The sequence below is a fragment of the Ambystoma mexicanum genome, chromosome 13 (genome assembly GCF_040938575.1).
Source record: "Ambystoma mexicanum isolate Mex_15411 chromosome 13, UKY_AmexF1_1, whole genome shotgun sequence".
NCBI classification, from domain to species: Eukaryota; Metazoa; Chordata; class Amphibia; order Caudata; family Ambystomatidae; genus Ambystoma; species Ambystoma mexicanum.
The window spans coordinates 186,982,865-187,007,380 of NC_090938.1; positions in this window are offsets into that span (position 1 = coordinate 186,982,865).

Sequence of the window (24,516 nt, forward strand, 5' to 3'; positions counted from 1 at the left end):
ATCACCCTTTTCAACATGTGTTGTTATCCGTGATCTCTAATGTCTGACATGTCAAAAATGAAAGTTGCTTTATGTCACTAATCAAATGTTCTCAACATCATAAATAGCAACGAGCTGGAAATGAGCATGTCTTAAAGCACTGCAAGTACAGAGGGATTCAGGATGTGAAAAATAAAGCCACAATGATATTATTTTGGCTCACTATGTTGCTATAATGATTTGCGTGTTGTCATGTGGATTTACTATGCAATTTGTGTATTTTCTAAGTACACTCGATAATACAGTATTATTGAAGAACTTGAAATCAAAAATGTAAATATTTGCACCAAGAAGAGCTTTGAATGGAATCTTGTCAAATTTGCAGAGTTGGATAAAATTCCTGCTTCAATGTTTAGCCAAAATGTGTGACCCTGTTCAATAATCTATTCACAATCTGGCTAAACTGCACACATTGGAGTCCTTATTTCAAAGAGTTTACTTAATCACACTATTTGAAAACAATAGACATTCTTGCAATGGGACTGATTTAATGAGTAAGACGAAAATAGTGTACGACTGTGCTTCTCTGTTAGTGGATCCCAACGTCGTTATTATTAAGCAACTGGCCCTCCCTTAATCGTATATCACTTGATTTGACAAGCAAATATATAGTCTCAGCAGCCAGTCAGTCTGCTGCAGTAGAATATTTGGTACACTGTGGCAGATCCTAAATTGATGTTCTCCCCTGTTGCTGATAGTCACTCAACAGTACTAACCCACAGGAGAATGAGTGAAACCCTTTACTATGTCCTGTTATGCTATGTTATTGCATCTTTTACAGCACACCTGCTGCCATTTCTTCCCCCTAGGAGCTTCAGACTCTGCAAGCAGTGGGGTAGGAGGCCATTGCAGTAGCAGGGGACGAGGGCAACATTGCTTTGTTATAATGTTTATGTGTGAAGATATAAATATCCAGCTCTCTGCGGTGTATGATATGATAGTTTATTTATAACGCACTCAATACACAGAAGTTTCTAAGTGCGGACCCAGGATTCGAAACTGTGTTGCTCCGTGTCATCTTGCTTCCAAGGCAAACATGTTGCCGCTGAGCTATGCTCCCGAGACTAAGTTTTAAATATTTTGTGAGATGTCTGGACCAATAGTTAATCTTCACTCCTGGTTGCTAAGGTACTTGTTTGTGTGATTCCTTAAGCATCACTCCTATGGACACAAAGACAATTGTCTGTGGGTCTATGGGAGTGATGCTTAAGGAGTGTGGGGAGTTGCATTGGTATATCTGTGGCGGTTAGTTTGGTGTTTAGAGAAACATTGTGCATATACAGAAGCACATAAAACTGCTCTCCTGAACATCCGTGAAGATCTACTCTTCAACCTTGACTCTAAAATTCCCTCTGTACTCATCCTCATCGATCTCTCTTCTGCCTTCGACACAGTCAACCATACCATCCTGCTCAACCGTCTCCGTGAAAACCTGGGTATCACTGATCAGGCTCTGGCCTGGCTGACCTCTTTCCTCTCAGATCAACCCTCCCATGTCCAACTTGGGTCCGTCCTTTCATCTATCTTCCTCTCTACCTGTGGTGTTCCCCAGGGGTCTAACCTCTCACCATGGCTTTTCAACCAATGCCTGGCAACTCTCGCCCACTGCATTTCCACTTTCTGCTCACATTTCCAGTGCCACGCTGACGACACTCAACTCATTTTCAGGCTGCCCTCTGCCAACTCCTCTTGCTCTCTCATCTCTGATTGCCTAACTGCCATTCAAGATTGGTGTGCCGCCAATGATCTCTGTCTGAATGCCAGCAAGACGGAGATCCTCCTGGTTGGCACACCTTCAACATCCTTTCACCTCACTCTCTGGCCGGCCTCCCTTGGCCCGCCTCCTACCCCCACCTGCGAGGCTAAGAACCTTCGGGGTCATCTTTGACTCCACCCTTTCCTTCTCCGCCCACATCTCTGAGGTCTCTAAAAAGTCAAATTTCCTACTGCACCTCCTCAGAGGTACTCTGCCTTTCCTCTCCTTCCCCCAGAAGCTCACTGTCTCCCAAGCTCTGGTTCTCTCTAGCTTGGACTATTGAAACAGCTTCTTTCTAAATCTACCTGCCTCTACTCTCCATCCTCTGCAACTAATGCAGAACAGGACGGCAAGACTTGTCTGTGGCCTCAAGCCCTGGGATCATATCTCTCCAGCTCTGAAATCTCTCCATTGGCTCCCAATGGATACAAGGATTAAATTCAAAACCCTCTGCATTGTCCACAAGACTTTCTGGGGCCTGGGTCCAAAATACCTTCAGCTATTCCTCTGCAAAGTCCTTCCCTCTCGAGCTCTTCGCTCCTCTACCTCCAACTCCCTCAGGGTCAGTAGTATTTCAAAGAAACGAGCTGGGGGTAGATCTCTGTCTTCAGCTGGGGCCTCCCTCTGGAACAGCCTCCCTGCCACTCTAAAACTTGGGGAGAACATCTCCGGTTCCGGAAGCACCTCAAGACCTTCCTCTTTTCTTCTGCCTTCGCTCCCCCTCTCCCCTGCTGATCTGTTCTCTCTTGGCACCATGCACCTGGCCACCCTCTGTCCTCCAGGCCCAGGTACCTGCTCACCTTGCCACCCTCCCACACTGCCACCTAGCCAGCCTTTGCACTGGGGTCTGTATCTGTACCCATACAGCCCCCACCCTTTTTCTTCCTGCACTTATCAGACCTACCCTGTCTGCTGCCTTAAACCTAGCACTTGCAAATTGCTGGCTGCACTACCACTGTTTGTTGCCTTTATTATTTATTTATTGTTATTTATCTGTTTGTCCTCTGCTTCGCACTTTCCACTTCTCCCCCCTTCCAGGCACTTTTCCCCTCACCCTCTCCCATGCACTTGCGCATTCTCAATCTCATTGGGCCTAGTAAGATCGCTGTTTTGTTCTCCCCTGATCCCCTCCCTTGCCTTGTCGCGCTCGGAAACACTTGTGTACAAGCGCGATAGCAATAAAATATCAATATCAATACATGCTTTGTTCCATTGTGTAACCTGTGTTTTTTCAGTGCACATGTTTTCTGCCGCAATGTATTTTCAATTAGGTTGGGAGGTAGAGTGATTTTTAAGTAGCTATTGTTACCATATCTTTCTGATATCAATGCCAAACTTGATTTAATTGACACACCTTGCAAGAGTGGGAACTGGAGGCTTTCAAAGTGCTCTTTAAACAGCAATTTCACACAGAACATGGAAGCCATTTGCTTCAGTTTGTATTTTACAGTGACTTACCAGGGAATCAAGGAACAGACAAGGGGTGTACCAGAGGATTATCTCCCAAGGCAGCCAAGGATCACAGGAGAGTGACTCATCAGAACGGCCTTGGAACAGAGGGACCATGACTAGAGTGACACCTAACCACAGAGCCTTGCTTGTACCATAGTTTTACTTCAGTCTATTTTTAGTTTTGGATATTAGGTGGTGCTTATAGCCCAAAGGTATTTACTGGAGTAAAGCTAGGAATGAGAGGACACGTGAGGAGGGACACACAATTTCAGGGTTTGGTTTAGTTATTTACCAACCCACTGACTGCCCATGGCCAGTTTGACCCCCCCTATTGCCATTCCCACCCACTACCAGCTTCTCCCTCCCCACCCAAAACATATCCTCCTTGGATTTCTTTCTGCTAGCTCTTTCAGGCAGTAACATCAAACTTGGCCTATCAGTGTTATTTCTACGTAGTCTACTGAGAGTTAAGAGTGAATGGCAAAATTGCAGCTGCAAAACCATGTTTGGCGAGGAGTGCAGCGTAGAGTGTGGGGCAGTTGTGACAGTCGTTGCTGCTTGAGGATACTTTGCATAACTGGCCTGCAGAATATGGATCTTCATCTCTACAAACTCTGCAATTGATTTGTGTCAGCTGCAGCACCGTGGGATCGCTTTGCTGCATGAAGACTTTGTAACTAACAGTGCCACGCATTTGTGCAATCGCGTTTGGCGAGGAGTTAGTTGCAGAGTGTTGGGCAATCTGTGCTGCATGAGGATATTATGCTTTACTGGCATGCATAATTTGGAGCAACCTATCAGCAATCTCTGCAATTGATTGCTGTGGCCTGCAGCACTCTGAAGTCGCTTTTGCCCCTGAATACTTTGTAACCAACATCGCTGTGCATTTACACAAGAGTACACAAGCGTGTTTGGTGAGGAGTGTGGTGCAGAGTGTGGGGAAGTCATGGCAGTCTGGGCAGACCGGGCGCCGTGGGACGCCTTGTAGTGGCAAGAAGCCAGTAATTGATTTCCAGTGGGACAACCTAAAGTGGAAGCGGCAGAACAGTGTATGCTGGTGAGTTCTTTGTGGCTTACTATTACAAAGAATTAAAAAGAATAACTTGAGGAGCAACGGCCCTGTGCTGACAGAATTGTCGAGGGACACTATTCCACTCTCCGAGTTGGACATGGTATGTGCACCATTTGATCAAGTTGCACTGGATAGTGCCATTTTGGGTGGTTTTCAAGAAAGCTCCACTGTTGGGGTGGACCTGAGATTATACAGACCTTTACCAAACCGACAGTTTGACTCTACAGTCAAGGTCTCCCCTATTGCTTCTTGCAGGCTCCAGAAAACAGGTCTAGACTTTACACTCTCCTCAACCAATATCAAAAAAACAAACGAGTGACTGTTTCACTAGGAGAAGAAGTGTAAGTGAGGGCAAAAACATCATCAATAATGATTGGACTGTGATTACATTCGAGGAGAGAGTAAAGCTGAGGACCGGGGAGGAGAATAAGGGCCTAGAGGTGGGTCCCACAATCGGTCCTAAGGTATTGACAGCGCAGAATGAACTAGGAAGATTAACAGTACACAAACCTCTGTCAGCCTTGCCCAATTTATTTTATATTTCCTCAAAATAAGAGGAAAATTAGAAGGAGATTGAGAGAGTGTTGGTAATGGAGCCTCCACTGGAGGAGGTAGAGGCCCCAGTCCTAAGGAAATGAATAATTTGACGTGTGTTGCCCTGAGCTTCATCTTGAATTCACTTGTTAAAATGTTGGAGCTTCTTAGAAAGAGGTGAAAGGACAGGTAATGACATTCATGGATCTTCAAAGAGATATTATTTTGCTATCAGCAGTAAAAGCAACTGATAATGACAATCGTAATATTCAAGATATGATGATGGGAGAAATGAAAAGTCAGGCGGTTGGTTGGCAGACATCCAGAGAAAGTTAACACACAAGGTGGCCAAGAAAGATAAGGAGTGCAAGGGTAACCGACATGTAGATGAAATAAAACATTTATTAACCCCACTAATTTTGTAAAGAGATGAATTAACAGCTTTTTTTGGCCAATTGAATGTGCGATGAAAAACCTCAAATTGGGATCAGGTGCAAATCATTGACATGGGGGCGCAGTCTCTAGTGTTGTTAAGGGGCAATTTGCAAAAATGACCGCAGCAAGTAGCACTGTTGACTGATTTGAATGCAGGTATTCTTAATGACCATCGATTATATATGTAGATCCTGGGGAAATTGGGCCTGGTGAAGGCGTACAAGGATTCCAAACAGACATCTTGTGCCCCCAAGAAATATCATTTGTCGACCTGGGGGATGTCCAGTCTCCAGGTGACATAGAGCAGATTGCTCATTTTATTATAGGGGGGAGGGGCGAAAGAAAGCTAAAGTCACTGTGCCTTTACTGGGACAAAAAAAGGCAAAGAAGAAGAACCAAGGACATGCGAAAAGATTTGTCAATTCCGCCGGAAAGGGAATCGGGGGGTGGGGTTGCTGTAGACATGGTTGGTAAACAAAAAAGTAAGTGCAAAACAGTGACACCAGTCTTTCTAAAAAAATAAATAAAAAAAAAACAGGAAGAGGGAGGAATCAAACTCTAGACAGAGAGGAGGTGGGAATATCAATGGGGTAGGCAGACCTGGATATTATGAGTCCAGTAGTATTAGAAGTGGGTAAGGCCAAGCATACTGCAGCTCAATACCCGGACAGAAGCAACCTGATAGATCAGGAGGAAACAATACAGAATGCAGGGCTACGCACTCTACGTCAGATGATGGAGCAAGCCACCCTAATCATCAAGCGGCTTACTACAGGAGAGGGGGAGCTGCAAGGCTGAAACCTGGGATAAAGATTTTGAGGAAAGATAGCATGGGTGGCAGTATAGAAGGCTGGCGATTTAGTCCAAGATTTGTGAGTTTTACCTAGTCAGCAAATAAAGCAACTAGAGGATGACTTTTCAAACCTCACAACCTTGGATACATCACAAAAATCAGAGGATCAGGGAAGCCCTCAAGGAAGTGAACAGTCTTGCTCTGTCTTAGAATCGATATTTTCAACAGAGGACACTATTTGTTTGAATTGCCGGATGATATTAATGATCTTTAAGGATATCCCTAAGCTAGAATTACTGAATTCATGTGATATTGCATGTGTGAACTTTATCTAGGAAAATAGACTTGATATTGTGGAGATAGCTTTGGCATCAAGGCTGGTTAGGGAGCTCTTGTCCTCACTAGATGAACTGAGTCTGCGAGGATTTGATCTACGTGCCAAACAAACGCTGAACATTGATTATGATACTTCTTTACATATGTCTATTTCCTGCACTGTGACATATGACAATTGTAGAATTGTGGCTATGCATGAGAATGGCAAATATTTGCAAAATGGTGAAGAGGACTCATCATTGCTAGCTGGAGCCCTGGCTGCTTACGGGGTGAGCGATGGACGTATGCGACCAGGCTTTTAGCATTTGCTTCTGTAAGGCGCAAGGTTTTAGCCATGTACTAGCGCTGAAAGTGATTGTTTTGCCTTTGAGTAAATATGATCTCATTTGTTTGCAGAAAACCTTTCTTTAGGAGGAGGTGGTTTTGGACGGTTTTAAGGCATGTCACCCAAAAGCGGTGAAAGGGATGAGTGGCAGATGCAAGGGAGGGCTTTTGACTTTGGTGCTCTCTTCTTAATTCTCTCAAGCTACGGTGTGGGATAGTGAATTGATAGGAATTTTGGCTATTAAAGTTGTGCCAGGATCGAAGGAAAATGGAAAAAAAGCCTTGCTGATAAATGTCTATTGTAATTATTTCGATAATGACATAGAGAGCCTGATGGCCCATATGGAGCACATTTTCTACACTTGGCACTTAAAGAATTCAGATGAACCTATATTACTTAGGGACTGTGAAGGCACCATGAAGTAGACACAGACTACAAATAGAGTTTGGGCTACACAATTTTGTTAAAATAAAAAGAGGGCTGGGAAAAGGCCATAGGCAATATCTGTGTCCAAAACCTATAGTTGCCCTCACATCTAATTGTATACCAAGTTTAGGGATGTCAGCATTGAATAAAAAGTGTTCAAATAAATGTTCAGGGCTTCTTCCAGCTCATAGGTGGAAAAGGGGCTTCCCTTCACCAAAGTTCAAACTGTTCACTTTAAAAAAGAGCTGTTCCCTTCGCCAAGCTTTCCAGTTTATCAATGTTAAAAAATAACACAATTCCTTAGGATCTTCAATGTTTCACAATAACACAATTCCTTGGGATTACTTTGCAGCTCTTCAGGTTTGGTTACGTTTTCACCAATTCACAAAGCTCAGTTCCTCAATTTCTATTCACACAGGTTTTCCTCAATTCAATCACAGAGTGGCTTACCTTATGTGGGTGAATTCGGTCCAGGCGCAGTTGTCAGACCACACGCTCTACCCATTGCAGGTCACACAACCGAAACACCTGACTTGTATCTGCTTCACCACAAGGCCTGATTTATTCTCCTCATTCAATTCATTGGCTTTCTCATGGAAAGATCAACATAGGCTTCCCAGTACACCCTACTGCTAGGAAACTCAATTTATAGATCTTTTGCATCAGCCTTCATAACCTTCACAGTACACTCTCCTGCTAGGAAACATATGAACTCTTTCTTGATCAAAACATCTGGCGCCACTTTGGTCAGGTTTCTCTTGCTTCTCTTGCATGCAGATTTATTTTACTCCAACATCCACTGTTTTTTGTAATGTGCACAATATTTTTGTATTTGTATTTATTGAATTTTATATAGTGCTTTTAGCCAAAGTGGTTTACATGGAACACCAGTATTACATTACAAAGCAAGAAGAATACAATTCATGAATATATCTGCTTGGCTTTTGGTAATGCTTGCTTGACTCTTGGCAATGCTCATCACAATCTTTCACTTATATTGTTCTTTTTTGGCCTTGTTTATTAACATCACTTTTCATGCCAGTTCATAGCCAATTCACTTCACTGATATTAATGTTTCCTCTGGTTTTTATCGCAGTTCATTAAATCACTGTTGTATTGCTTCTGTATTTTCCCCAAATTGACTTAAATACAGGAATTCAAGTAAATACATCACTTTCTTTCATCAGCTTGTCATATATGGCATATTCACCCACTGAAACCTGTGGCAGTATGCCCCGGGGCTCCCAGCCCTTCTGGGCAGACTCAGTAGCGTTTTCTGGCATGTCTGACATTTGGAGTGAGGCTGCAGCACTGCTTGTGTCTCTAGAAAGCGTTCTCTGTCCTGCCAGTCCTCCCACTGCTTCGAGGACAGCTTCTCCTTTGCCTGCCGATATAGCCGATGCACCTCACTGCCCCTGTGACACTGCCAGCCCCTTCTCCATTTCTGTTCGGTCACTGATGCTCCTTCGGCACTCATCCGGCTTCTCCAGATGCTTCTCCGGTTCAGAGAGAAGCAACAGCTTTACTCTGCAAAGCTCCCTTGCGCCAGCCTGCTTTCCACAAGGCTTCCTGCTGTGCTTGCACTGCATCCTTCTCCAGCTTCTCTGTAATTCTTGGGGCCTTGCTTCCACACGGTTGCTCTCCTTGCTTCCCTCCTCTTGTGGTGCTGGCCTTTAAATATCCTGGCAGCTTGATTAGGTACTCGGCAACCAGAATGTGAAAAGTCAGTTGTGTAGTCTTTTGTCAGTCTTTGTTACATCTTACTCGTCCCAGTACCAAAGTGGTGTGCATGTGTGTAAGAATCAATTAAGAGAAGATGTATGGCTCTGTTATGTCTCTTCCTTGCCCCAGTACCTGACTGATGTTCACTAAGGGATAATTTCTGTAAAAGATAGGAAAGTGACTGGTTATAATCTACAAAGGCCTAGGGAATATTTGATTAATTAGAAAAGCAAAATGGGGGATACTGTGTCTCACCCAAGGGTGCCTCATCCCCACTCCCCAATTCTCCTCCACCCAGGTGATCCTCTCTTGCATATCCACCCCCAGGGTCAGGAACCAATAGCAGCTGCCTTTCCCTTGCCACCTGGTAGGAGGATATTTTGGGGAAAGAAGTGAGGACACCCTCAGGTTCCTCTCATATCCTTTCCTTATGCGGACTGGATCTTTAGGTTTCACAGGGAAAACGAGAAAGGAAGTTGACATTTCCTTGATCTTGACCCTTTTGGTGTTCCCCTGTGAAACAGCATAGCAGCAGATCTAGAAACCACTGCATAACTCGTGCATTGGACTCCTTCCTTTGGCTAATCCATGCCATAGGTCAATGATCTGTGACTAACTTAAATTTCCTTCCTACCAGGTACAGGTGTATAATCACCCATTTTATGGCAAGGTCTTCAAGCTCAATAAAAGAGTAGTTTTTGCTCTCTCAGGAATAGTTTCTACTGATGTAGAGTATTGGGTTTCCCAGGCCATCGTGATCTTGACAAAGGACAGCTCCTAGCCCTGCTAGAGAGGCATCTGTCTGAAGGATGAATTCCTTAGAAAAATTGGCCACTGTTAAAATGGGGCTGTAACAAAGAGTGTCTTTCAAGATACTATAACAATTTTGAGCTTCATTCCTTCTGATTTTCTGGGGATCTGCATTTTTCAATTTGTCTTGCAGTTTTACTTGAAAAATAGGGGATTAACAGGTGGTAATAACCGATTAGTCCTAGAAAAGCCCTTAGAAATTGTTTTGTTCTTGGTGTAGGGGTGTATAGAATTCTCTTAACCTTTTCTTTTTGTACCATGACATTTCCAACAACAAAACCTAGGTATATTAATGCGTATTGAGCTAATTTGCACTTTTATAGCATTGGCTGTTAATCCTGCTGTTCTTGTGTCTCTCTTGACTGTGTAGAGGTGGTAAATCTTCCCATGTCTTACTGTGGATCACAATGGTGTCTATGTAGGCCACACAGAAATCACAGTAAGATTGTAAGATCTTATCCATCAGCCTTTGGAATGTAGCGGGAACACCGTGGAGTTCAAATGGGAGAACTTTAAATTAGAACAAACCTAAGGGTGTGGGAAAGGCAGCTTTTTCTTTGTCAGGACCAAACAATGGAACCTGCCAATAGCCTTTTGTAAGGTCTATGGTAGAAAGATAGATAGCGTTGCCAAGTCGATTGTTGAGATCACCAATAAATGGCATCGGGTAGGCATCAAAGGCAGAAATTGCATTGATTTTTCTAAAGTCAATACAAAATCGCAATTTCTCATCAGGTTTGGCTACTAGCACAATGGGGGAAGACCAGGGACTGCTAGATGGTTCAATAATATTAGCAGCAAGCATCTGCCTGCCTTCTGGATGTTTGTTCTTTCCCTTGCCTCATGTAGACTATAAAGTGTTAAGTGTACCACTTTACCCCCAGGGGAGCAGATATGATGGTAAAATCCCTTCACTCTTCCTGGGTCCTCTCTGAATACGTCAGGTAATTGGGGGAGAAGTTCATAGAGATCTTGTTTCTGGTTGTTACTAAGTTCAGGAGGGATACATACTTTTCTATCAGTCATAAGGTAATAGACAAGACAAAATGGTGTTAGTAGACTCTGTAGGGTTTTTTGTCCACTCCTTTAATAGGTTGATAAGTTATACCTGGGTTTTAAATCAGCAGTCAAGTTCCAGGATTTTGTAGTTACAGTGTCCTCTCTGTTCCAGCACCTTTTAAGGCCCATGCCATTTGGAGATTACTTTATTTTTAGAGCTTAGTAATAACACTAAAACCTTCTGTCCAATCAAGAAAAAGGTATGGGAACTTTCAAATGTATGAAGTTTTGTGTTGTTCTTGTGCCTTGGCCACATGGGCTTGGACTAAAGGTCTTACCACAGTCATGTGTTCCTTAAGACGGTGGGCGGTTTGGGAGAGTGGAATTGGGGCTTTCTTTCTTTCTTCGCAGGTCCCACTCAACATCTCCAGGATATCTTGAGGTTCCCGTCCGTAAAGTAATTCAAACTGGAACAATCGTGTAGAAGCCTGGGGGGGGGGGCTTCTAGTAGCAACTAAAGCCCAGGGTACCATCTGATCCCAATTCTGTCTGTCTTTTTCCACTAGCTTTCGTAATATTGCCTTCAGGGTCTTAATAGACTTTTCTAAAAGGCCATCTGTTTGTGGATGTTTGTGGATGGTATACTGAAGTTCTAAGGGTGGTAGTATGTAAGAGTAGTTTCACTTCGCCCATGAGTTTGCTCATGAAAGTAGAGCCCTGATCCGTTAATATTTCCTTGGCAAATCCTACTCTCGAACAGAAGGAAAGTGTGTGATTCAGAATTTGCTGAGTGGTATGAGGGGGATCCCCATTTAAAAAATAAAAGTTCTTTGATAAATATGAATGTAGCACAGGCGAAAAATAGCTTAAAATGGTTCACAAAGAAAATCAGGGAATTGAATGGGTACGTAAGGGACATGCTGAATGATGAGAACAGCGTGGCAATCCATTGGCTTTTCTGTTATTTTTTTAAGATCATATAAATCTCTTGGCTTGCAGAAAAAAAGACCAACTGCAAAGAAGCCTGTATTTAATAGAGATATTCAAGATGCCATAAGGCTACTGAGTAAAATCCTTAGACAGGGTTAAGAAAAACATCATAGACAGAAAGGATCTGCAAAAATCGATAAAGAAGGTAAAGCAGAGCTATAAAAATAGAGTCAATCCTTTATTCTCTCTGCAATACCAAGTGGATGGTGAAAATATGTTGGACTGTAAAAGTGAAAAAAAGATTATAATTACTGGGAGCTAGTTAATAACTTAGATAACTTCCAGTCATTGTTGCAGGCTAATCCAATCGAAGAGGTTTATAGGGGAAATTGCAGCGTACCAAAGCTTACCCTTGGCGATTCCACACTTTTTAATATTTTGTTAAGACTGGTTGCCTAGCAAAGGTTTATCCCTCTTTGTGTGGCTGCCACACAGCAAAGTAAACTAGCAATAGAGGAGGGATGATATTCTTATGCACCAACCAGTAATCCAACAAGGTGTCAGTGATGATTTCACAGTTTTTGTTAGTTGTGATTGGTGAGTCTAGGTTCAAATGACATTCTGACAAAATTCTGTTGCCAAAAAAGTAGATTTTTATTACAAATTATTTGTTGTTCTTCTATTAATCTTTCCTGGCAAAATAAGGTGGGTGCCCCAGGAGGAAAGAAGCCAGAGAGAGGAGAGAAAAGGTGAAAGAGCAAATTACTTTTACAAGGGATTTAAGCTGAAACGACTGAAAATTGGAAAATAATCCAATTTAGAATGTTCTTAGTTGGAGGCATTGTTTAGAGTAAGGTTCTGGTTAAGCTTAACTTGTTTGTCAACCGGCAAAAAGAAGTAGAGTCTGTGGTAAACCTTTCAGTGTCCTGATGCTTCCTGTAAGAGGCACAGGGAATTTATGGAGATTCGCCCTTTTTAAAGCTGGGAAATCACGTTGTGCATGATGACGTCATGTGTCGCAGCGCATACACATGCAGCATCGTCATGACATCACCATGCACGCAAGTGCGGGGGGGGTGATGAATACTATTGGATCGTTTATATTTCAGTGTGCCTAGTTTTAAACAAATGCTGACCAGTGGAAATATATAAATGTTTTATATGTAAAAAGGGATAAGAGGTTATTGAGATTTTGGATCTGATTTTCACAAAAATAATTATTGGTTTGTCTTCTAATTTGTTGGGGTAGTCATTCCATTGAATTTTAGGTTTTTTAGTCCATGGAGAGAAAGGTTGGAAAGACAGGGTGAACTGAGAGAAGGGGAAAGAAAATGAAAGTAGACCCAGCATTCTCTGATTAAATTAATAGGTACAGGTGATCTATGACAGTTACATAATTACATTTTCTAGAGACAATTATACATTTCTGTATCTCAATTTCGACCAGTAGTACATGTGCCCATGACAAATATACAATTTGCTTCTTTTTGACGTAGGAGGGTCTCTTTCTTTCCTCCTCTTGGTGGTTCTTTATTTTTTTCCAGACCAAATATTTGAAGATTTTCGGTAACCTAGTTTTCATGTTCTGTCAGACCGTGTGCTGAGAGAGGGTATTTTAGGTCTTTGTTCTTGATTGCCCTCAAGTGCTCCAAGACTCTATTTTTGAGGGGTATAATTGTGCTTCCAACGTATGTTTTTGTACAGGTGCATTTGATCCCATAGATGACGTACTTTGTATCCAATCTAAGAGACTGTCTGGTGGAATCACTTTTCAAAGTTATATGCAAGCATCCATGATGGGGGAGTCCTGGTATGACGGGATGTGAGGTGAATTTGGGAATTACTTTTCACCAGGGATAGCATTGAGAAGAGTGTAATTGATAGCAACAAGCCCAAGCACCAGGACCTAACAAACTCTGTAAGACCCTAAATTGTGAGGAGGTCTACTGTCGAACTCTTTCAAGGTCTCAGCAGACACCATTGAGTTGGAAGCAGTCAAATGGTGACAAACTTCAAAAAAGGCAGCAGTTTATCTGTTAAACTATAGCCAAATAACCCTACTTGATGTGGACACGAAAATGTTTTCCTCTATAATTTTGAAGGAACTTAACTTCTGGGTAGAGACAAATGGCACATTGTGGCCAAGTCAGGTGGCCTTTCAAGCGGGGGTCAGCACAATTGTGGCTGGCTATGTTATTGATCAGGTCCAGAAGTTGGCCTGGAAAGAGAAAGAGGAAAATATCCAGTCTGCCATGATCCATTTGTCACTAGCATTTGACTGCATAAACAATAGATTGCTATGGACCAAATAGAGGAACTGGGGTTTACTGAAGGGTTTGTTAGCAATCTTATTTCATCTCCATACTGACACCACAATGAGAATTCGGGCTTAATCTGGAAGGTGACTATCCATGTCAAATACCCACCAATTGTGGGCTACACCAAGGATGCATACTAGGTCCTGCTTTATTTAATATATACTTGGTGAACCTTGGAGAAAACATAAAGGAAACATCCTTTGTTGCCCCTATTATAAATGGAACATAACCCCATGTATCTCCCACAGAGATGACATTGTCCTATTAGATCGACCAAAGATAGGACTACAGAGGCTCCTAGATGTCCTGAAGACCTTTTGAAAAGGGAACGACTTAAAAATGAGCATAAGAAAGACAACAAATGTTTCCTTTTTAAAAGGGGCATAGGCAAAATTTGGGATGGTGCATAAATGATTACACAATTGAAGTGGTCCTCGAATTCATATATTTAGGTTTCTTTATTATGGCACAGCCCATTAAGAGTAGTTTAGTGACCCACCTGAAAGAGAAGACAAAAATGTTAGCATACAAATGAAGCATTTTCACTATACATTTGGGAAATGTTCCCTCCTTGCTGTCCAGAGGCTTTACGAAGCAAAGCTAGTGCCATCCCTGGTCTATGGGATGGAGATTCATAAACTGCTGTAATGTTTTGACTTCACGATTATAGCAGGTCTAATTTGGAAAACAGTACTTGGGTTACTATGGCCACGCTGAGATTTGAGTTGGACCTTGTTTCTTTAAATGCCAGAATTTTGTGGAAATCAATATTGCTTTGAAACAAATTGAAATTTCTGCCACCGGGTTCTCTATATGCAGAATTAAAAGTAGAAGGGCTGGTTACTATAGATTGGCATATGACAAATTGTAGATCATGGCTTGAAAAGTATGGGCACATTTATGAAAAGGTGTCGAGTAACCCATATGCATATAAGAAACAGTTCTGGAGGGTGGATTGTTGTGCCACGCGGGAAAGCCTTTCTAAATATAAGAAAATTGTGGACCTGTGTATGATACGCAAGAAGGTAAATGTTTGTGTGCCATTCTTATGTAAATTTCCTTAACATAGTTTTTGTATCATGCTGTTACATTTCAGACTAAAAATTTTAATAATAAAAGCAAATTCCTTTCAGTGGAGAACAGACTCAGTGGCTAATGAGGTTGGGAGATATTGTGGGTGGGCATTGAATCCATAAAACATTTTGTGGTGATTTGTTCAGGTCTGAGACGAAAAAAGGAATGCATGTTTTAGAACCTGTTGGTTAAGATTTGGCACCTCATCAGACGATGATATTTGGTTATACGTACAAAACTTGTCCACCTGAAATTGGTGAACATTTTTATATCAATTTTTATTGGGTTTGGAGTTGACTGTTTAGAAAGGCCTTCTTGAGGATACACTTTATATGGTATTACCCAAATTGTTCGAACACAATTGTTCGAATTACCTAATTGACCGAAAGTCAAGGGTCCAAATTGACCTTTGCGCAATTATATATATATATATATTACATGGACGCAGTAGCGTCCATGTAGTTATGGTTAAGTTGGTGTTTCCATAGGAAGAACATGTTTTGGGTGGCTTATAACTTCGCTCCCTCTGGGCGAATCCTCACCAAACTGTGCAAAATAAGTATATGGCCCACTCTTAATTTTTCTGCAAAGTTTGGAGAGGTTTGGTCCAGGGGGGGCAAAGTTATAAGGGGGGTCCCAAAACTTTTGTTTTTTCCCATAGACATAATTGGAAAAAACTTTGCGCGTGCCTACAGCCCAAACCGCTGGACGGATTTACACCAAATTTGTGGCAGTAGCAGGGGCTTGGTCCCAAAAGCGTGCTTTTGCAAATTTGGTGTAAATCCTTCCAGTAGTTTTTTTTAAATGACCAAAATGTAAGGCAAATTTCGCGGATGGACTTCCTTGTTCGCTCCGCGGACAGTGCCCTGATTGGCAGAGCGGCTTGCGTGATGTCCGCGGACATCCGACGTGTTCGCTGATTGGACAGCGTGGGGCGTGGAGCGCGTCAGATTTGTGGTGGCGCCCGCCATCTTGCATTTGCGGACGACCGCGGACAGCGAGGTGAAACTTGGTTTAAAAATTGTATTTAGTGGAGTGTGTTGGTGTGTAAGAGTGTTTGGGGAGGGTGGGGGAGTATGAGATAGGTGCAATGTTGTATTTTTTTATGTGCTAGACACTTTTGTTGTGTTCGATTTGTCTGCGGACAACACAGCTGTTCTGAAATGTTCGTAAATAAACAGAATGGATTCGGTGTCAAGTTGAAAGTGTTCTAAGAAGACGCGTGGGGTCCTGGAATGTTCGCAGGGGGTGTCCTGAAGACGTTGTCTGTATTGTTCTTTGTGAAGCTGAAAGTGTTCTAAGAACACTCGCGGTGTCCTGAAATGTTCGTACATAAAGAAAATGGGGTGTCCTGATGACGCTGTCCCTATCGTCCTCTGGCAAGTTGAATGTGTTCTAGGAACTTCCTTGTGTCCGCGGACATTAAAATGGTTGAAATGCTTGAATCTATGGGTGTGATATGCTGCGGTGGTTGTGGCCAGCGTATAGAATGTTGGGTGCATGGCCATTTGGCCACAACCACCGCAGCATATCACACTCATATGCTGTGCACCCAAGAGTCTATGCCCTGGCCACAAGCACCACAGCATATCACACTCATAGTGACTTATAACTTTGGGTCAAAAACAAATTTATAATGAACAATGTTATAAGCCAGTATGGGTGTGATATGCTGCGATGGTTGTATTTATCATGTTATACTTACTATTTGGTTTAGTAACGGGAGTCCATGTTTTTCTTGTTCATTTCTGTGATAAAAGAAAATAGCATGTTAGTATTAGTATTTTATAAAGACTTATTACATTGTACAATCACAATTATTTCTTTTTTTACCCTCATATTTAGTAGATGACAAACTGTGCAATTTGCTCAGTTTCTGTGTTTGTTGCTAAAATCATTGGTTCTGTGGGAGAAAATAAATCCATGGTGGATTAAAAAAAAACTTTTTTCTGTTATGCTACAGTTTATTTGTTTGTTTGTTTTCAGTGTTTACTTGTTATTTCTGGCTAATGCTTTATACATTGGATTGTTCCAGTTTTTGGGAGCAGTAAGATATTAGGTATTTGTTTGGATATTGTAACATTTTGGAGCAGTTAGATACCAGTAGGCGTATTCTAACTGTTTATTTTTTGATATAATTTCGTGGTATTGCTTTATCTATTTGGATATTTATAAATTTTGGGACAGTTAGATACCAATTGGCGTATTCCAACTGTCTATTTTTTGCTCTTAATTGGATATTTCTAAAGTTTGGGACAGTTAGATACCTATTGGTGTATTATAACTGTCTATTTTTTGCTCTATTTGAGTGGTATTCATTTATATGATTAGTTGTTGTAGCATCTTTGGGCAGTTAGATAGCTTTTGGAATATTGTGACAGTTTATATTTTTTTACTAAAAGTGTACTTAAGGTTTAAGTACAGTTTAGTTATCAAATTTTGGTTTTAAGAACATTAAACAAGCGTTTGTAAGATTTGCTAGTAATTTCTGCTTTAGAGTAACGGTACTATCATTACATTCAAACCATCCACATTTCTTTTTTATATATGCAGTGTAGTGCCCTGAGTTGGTTGTGGCTCCTGCGTAGTAGATTATAACTATTGTTGTGAAGGTTTTCCTACCAAGTGATATTTGACCATGTGTGAATCCAGTCAGCTTGCAGTTCTTTTTGGTACCATCTGCATTGTAACATAAAAGCATTAGTATTACGTATTTACTATGTGTTTGTATTACTAACGTGGAGCGATTTTCTGAATTGCGTGTCGAACATAATCTACCGTGGTTTGCATTTTGTACAAGTTGCTGAAATGGAACGGATTCACAATTAGGTATTGATATATACACAAAGCGCTCATTGGGGATTTGTTCTTGTGTCACATTGTTGCAGAGAGTGCATGTATGTTTCCACATGTATGAAATCTAGAAGATTTTATTTATAGGTATGTTTTTGTTTTCCAGTACTAATAGCAAGTACATTAGACATTCTTGTGGATCTTCCTGTGAGTTTATAGTGAATTTCACCATTCCAGCACAGTAGTCCAATTGTTGTCTTTTTCCATAAATACTGTACGTGTTGTCAGGATTGTTTGCTGCATGTCTGTGAAGTACTAACATTTGCAAACACAATGGGTCTGTACTGTGTAAGTAAATGTTCTCAACAATTGGTGGTAATTGAAATAGAATATTCATTGCTACATTTGCGCAGCAACTTACACCAGCTATATTTAAGAGTTTAAATGGACCAGGTAGTTCTGTATCTGACTGCTTTTTTTGGAGTGTGTCTTCCTTCTTTGAAGAAGTACCTGGTTTACTTTCCCTAATTGATTCTTGTTTGCTTGTGGCACTTGATGAAGTATTACTTTCTTTTACTCTCTTTGGAGGATTTGCAGTGACATCCTTTTGCTTTTCTGTTTGATTTATTTTTCTTTTATAATGTTTTACTTTTTGTGGAACACAATATGTGTTTAGATGGGGAGTGTATAGTGAACAAAGTCTAATGTATTCTAAAATGCAAGGAATATGAGCGTTTATTTTACTTGCATCAAAGGTGATTAGAAATAGACCCTCAAGTATACGAAAGCGTGATCGTGCTACGTAGCTCATGCCTTCTGTGTATGCAAGAGTTAGAGAACATTGTTCTCTGCTTACATACATGTCTTTGAAGAGAAGGAGTTGAGCTGTTGAGCGTCCTATTCTTTTTACTTCTGAAAGTTTGTCAAAGAGAATATTGACAAACTGAATTTTGTTGTCACGTGGGTATGTTTGAAAGCAACTGTACCCAATGCTCCATTAACTAGTCCTTGGTCCACGTCAAGGTTACGTTTCAGCATTACTCTGCAATTTAAGGATTATTTTAATATCTTTTCCAAGCCTGCTGTGTTTGAGATTGATTTTTCTAAACTATTTAGTCTTGTTGTGGCTTGGTCACACATGGATAGTGTCATTCCATGTAAATCTAGTTTGTCTGTGGAGCTAATTTCCATTATTGGTTGCATTTCTTTACTTAACATTATTTCATTGAATTTGAAACAGCTTGCAAGAGTTGGCATGGCCATACAATTGACATTTTTGTGGGCTAATTGTTCCATAACATCTGTAGCACATGCATTATCACCATAAAGTGCATAAATGTGCCGGGTTTTCAATATTGCTTCTGCTTCTTTAGAAAGGATACCAACTCTGATACTTTTTAAGATGTTGGCATAAGTGAGATCTGCAGATTGGCGCATGTTTTCTGTTAATTATCTGTATTGGAAATGTTGGCAAAGGTTGACATTTTCAATGCTGCCAACGTTTTACGGCAGAGTTTGTGTCCTAATGTTTCGAAAATAGGCTCACCTTTTACTGGTGTCAAATGAAGATCTCCAAAAACAATTATGTGTTTTCCTGCAAAGAGCTCTTCATATTTTGTTTTGAGTACTTCTTGTAATCTGAGGTGAATCAAAGCCAACATTAGGTTGGACACCATGCTCACTTCATCTATTAGTAGCATTTTCATTTGTTTCAATACTCTGCGTAGTTCCATTGCAGCTTCTGCAGAAAGTTTGTAATAATCTAATTTGTTTTGGTGTTCTACTGGCAGGAGTAGTAATCGGTGTAAAGTGACACCACCTATGTTGTAGGCAGCTAAACCTGTGGGGGCAGTGACAACAGCTGACAGTTTGTTGTTTGTCAATTGTTGAAGGAACTTACTGATGATTTTGATTAGGAATGTTTTGCCAGAACCAGCTTCACCACTGATATACAATAGTATAGGTTTGTAATTTTGACAGGTGCATTCTTTGTTTTCATGTTGTACACCATGTGCAATTTCTTTTGTTACTTCTTGAAAATTGCTATGTTGCTCATTGTTTAGCTTTGATTGTAGTATAGTTAAGTCTTCTTTTTCTTCATACCGACACATGGGGGCCGATTCATGGAACAAACGTGCGCCGAAAATCTTCGCGCAAGCATGCGCAAGCGGAAAAAAACAGGCGCACGCGCACGCGTGCGATTCATGGAAGTCCCTGCGCGTGTTCACCGCGGGATGTGCGCCAAACCCGTGCATGGCGCACAAGTCACTGCAACATTGCGAAAGGCGTGCGCGACGCGCACAGTGAAAGTGCACAACCTCAGCGCACACACCAGAAAGTGGGCGGGACATGGGGCGTAACGTGCGGAATAGGGAACAACACGCGAAAATAAGGGCGTAACTGGGGATGTACTGCAGGGAAGCAGACGGAACGCCCACACGCACTCGAACCACACGTATTCATGGAATCGAATAGGGCAAAGCCACGCACAGCCAAAGACACGCACAAGCTGAAACACGGCCGCCACACGAAGGCAGGCGGTAGAGTCCCAGCGCATCAAAAAAGTGGTGCGCGGGAAGTTAAATACGCGATTGAGTGGGGTACGTGGATTTCAGGGGTGCGCGAGAAATTCTACACGCGATTGGCCTGGGTACGTGTATTACAGGGGTGCCTGAGAAAATCTACACGCATTTGGCCTGGGTACGTGGATTACAGGGGTGCGCGAGAAATGCTACACGCGATTGGCCTGGGTACGTGTATTACAGGGGTGCGCGAGAAAATCTACACGCGATTTGCCTGGGTACGTGTATTACAGGGGTGCGCGAGAAAATCTACACGCGATTGGCCTGGGTACGTGTATTACAGGGGTGCGCGAGAAAATCTACACGCGATTGGCTGGGTGGCTGGGTACGTGGATTTCAGGGGTGCACGAGAAATGCTACACGCGATTGGGCCTGTGCGAGTGGGGCAGTGTATTACGTGGGTGTGCGGGAAGTTGAAGAGGTGAATTGCCAGTGTGGGTCCTCCCAGGTCTCCCCTCTACCCCCGTCCACGACCTCTGCAGGCAGCCCACACCACAGGGGACTACCGTGCACCCCTGGTCATGTCCCGCAGGCAGCCCATCCACCATGGGCATGCCCCCCAGCCAAGCCACATGTCCCCTTGCACCCCCACCCCCCAGCACCGGGGGGCACCTGCCAGCAGGCCCCCAACCATGTCCCCTTACACCCCCACCCCCCAGCAGGCCCCCACTCATGTCCCAATGCACCCCCACCCCCCAGCACTGTGGGGCACCTGCCAGCAGGCACCCAACCATGTCCTACTCATGTCCCCTTGCACCCCCACCCCCCAGCACTGTGGGGCACCTGCCAGCAGGCCCCCAACCATGTCCCCTTGCACCCCCACCCCCCAGCAGGCCCCCACTCATGTCCCCTTGCACCCCCACCCCCCAGCACTGTGGGGCACCTGCCAGCAGGCCCCCGACCATGTCCCCTTGCACCCCCACCCCCCAGCAGGCCCCCACTCATGTCCCCCTGCACCACCACCCCCCAGCACTGTGGGGCACCTGCCAGCAGGCCCCCAACCATGTCCCACTCATGTCCCCTTGCACCCCCACCCCCCAGCACTGTGGTGCACCTGCCAGCAGGCCCCCAACCATGTCCCCTTGCACCCCCACCCCCCAGCAGGCCCCCACTCATGTCCCCTTGCACCCCCACCCCCCAGCACTGTGGGGCACCTGCCAGCAGGCCCCCAACCATGTCCCCTTGCACCCCCACCCCCCCCAGCAGGCCCCCACTCATGTCCCCTTGCACCCCCACCCCCCAGCACTGTGGGGCACCTGCCAGCAGGCCCCCAACCATGTCCCCTTGCACCTCCACCCCCCAGCAGGCCCCCACTCATGTCCCCCTGCACCCCCACCCCCCAGCACTGTGGGGCACCTGCCAGCAGGCCCCCAACCATGTCCCACTCATGTCCCCTTGCACCCCCACCCCCCAGCACTGTGGGGCACCTGCCAGCAGGCCCCCACTCATGTCCCCTTGCACCCCCACCCCCCAGCACTGTGGGGCACCTGCCAGCAGGCCCCCAACCATGTCCCCTTGCACCCCCACCCCCCAGCAGGCCCCCACTCATGTCCCCCTGCACCCCCACCCCCCAGCACTGTGGGGCACCTGCCAGCAGGCCCCCAACCATGTCCCACTCATGTCCCCTTGCACCCCCACCCCCAGCACTGTGGGGCACCTGCCAGCAGGCCCCCACTCATGTCCCCTTGCACCCCCACCCCCAGCACTGTGGGGCACCTGCCAGCAGGCCCCCAACCATGTCCCACTCATGTCCCCTTGCACCCCCACCCCCCAGCACCGTGGGGCACCTGCCAGCAGGCCCCCAACCATGTCCTCTTGCACCCCCACCCCCCAGCAGGCCCCCACTCATGTCCCCTTGCACCCCCACCCCCCAGCAATGTGGGGCACCTGCCAGCAGGCCCCCAATCATGTCCCCTTGCACCCCCACCCCCCAGCAGGCCCCCACTCATGTCCCCTTGCACCCCCACCCCCCAGCACTGTGGGGCACCTGCCAGCAGGCCCCCAACCATGTCCCCTTGCACCCCCACCCCCCAGCAGGCCTCCACTCATGTCCCCCTGCACCCCCACCCCCCAGCACTGTGGGGCACCTGCCAGCAGGCCCCCAACCATGTCCACTCATGTCCCCTTGCACCCCCACCCCCCAGCACTGTGGGGCACCTGCCAGCAGGCCCCCACTCATGTCCCCTTGCACCCCCACCCCCCAGCACTGTGGGGCACCTGCCAGCAGGCCCCCAACCATGTCCCCTTGCACCCCCACTCCCCAGCAGGCCCCCACTCATGTCCCCCTGCACCCCACCCCCCAGCACTGTGGGGCACCTGCCAGCAGGCCCCCAACCATGTCCCACTCATGTCCCCTTGCACCCCCACCCCCCAGCACTGTGGGGCACCTGCCAGCAGGCCCCCAACCATGTCCCCTTGCACCCCCACCCCCCAGTACTGTGGGGCACCTACCAGCAGGCCCCCAACCATGTCCCACTCATGTCCCCTTGCACCCCCACCCCCCAGCAGGCCCCCACTCATGTCCCCTTGCACCCCCCCCCCGTCTGCAGGCCCCCACTCATGTCCCCCTGCCCCCAGGTCCTGACGAAACGCAATCATGGCAGTAATGGGCAGCATACCCAGCACAAACACCCAGCCAAGGATTGCATCCACCCACATAGTAGATGCAATTACATGATACAACCCCAATGGCAAGTATGTAAATGAACACATGTCCGTCACACACACATACACAATGGGTGCAAGTGAATGTCAAAACCCATATCATTACATGCATGAAACCAATGAGAAAATACCACAAATGTAAGTAATAAATATATGTATTAAAGATGAAAATGAAGTAAAGAAATAAAACACACAACAATGGGGATGACAAAACAAATGGTCCATGTCCGAGAACTAATAGAAAAAATCGAAAAACAAAGGAATCCAAAAACTAATGTAGTCCAAAGCAAAATAATGGGGGGAAAAAATAAGGAAAAACCATTGCCTCATGGTGAACACAAATATAAATCCAACAAATGTTTTCCAAACATCAAACTATGTACAAGAATATCCCAGGGTCCATGAGCCCAACACCATAAATGAAACCTACTACTACTAACTAATAATAAAAATATATACAGAAAAGTGGCCATTGTCGGAGCGGTCCAAAAAAAACTTAAAAAATAAAGGAAACCTAACACTAACTAACTAAAGAACTATATACAATGGCAGCGGGCAAGTCCTGCGGCTCACTCTGTGATGTTGCCGGCTAGGGCATCATCGAACTCCATGTCGATGTCCCGGAGGCGGGACTCTGTCCTGGCCCCGAGGTCTCGCAGGGACAACCCCGTGTCCACCTCAAACTCCCTGCGAGCTTCCTTGAGGCACTCAGACCGCCTCAACGCCCGACGCATGGAGAACTCCGCCCTGACCATGGTGAGCCTCTCCTCTTCCGCCCGCTGCCGCTCCGCACCTATCCGCTGGACCAACTGCTCCCACACGGAAGACACTGCCATCCCAGGGTTCTCCTGCCCTCCGGCCGATGCCTGCCCCTCTGATCTTGATGGCCCCGAGCCATGATGCCTCCCACGTCGAGCCTGCTGCTGCCTCCGACGCCACTGGCTCTGCCAGCACGACGGCATCCAGGCTGATGGAATCCACCGATGCCGTCGTGCACGTGCCCTGCCAGATGATGCCGGCACATCCTCCATCTGCAGGCGGACAGTTGCAAGTGTGTCCACCCTTGCTGGACCTTCGACTCCCGACTGTGGCAGGGATGGGGTCCCCACCGAGCTGGCTGCGTTGGTCGGGGCAGGTCCACAGGGGGCCCTGGTGGCATCTGGGCCGGAAGACGGCATGGAGCACGACTGGCGCATAGCCCCCACAGAGGAGGAGAGGGTCGCCAGAAGGCTACACACATGTAGGAAACCCCCGACCATGGCGGCTCCCAAATGGTTCACGTACGCACGTGCTCTTCGTGATGATGTGCATGCTCCTCCCGGGAAGCATGCACCTCATCACGAATGCCAGCCATGCGCAACGCGACACCAATCAGGACCTTCTCCACACGGCCAGGGGTCCCCTCGTCCGCAGGTAGAGGAGTGTCAGATGACATCTCCCCTACCTGCGGACGGGC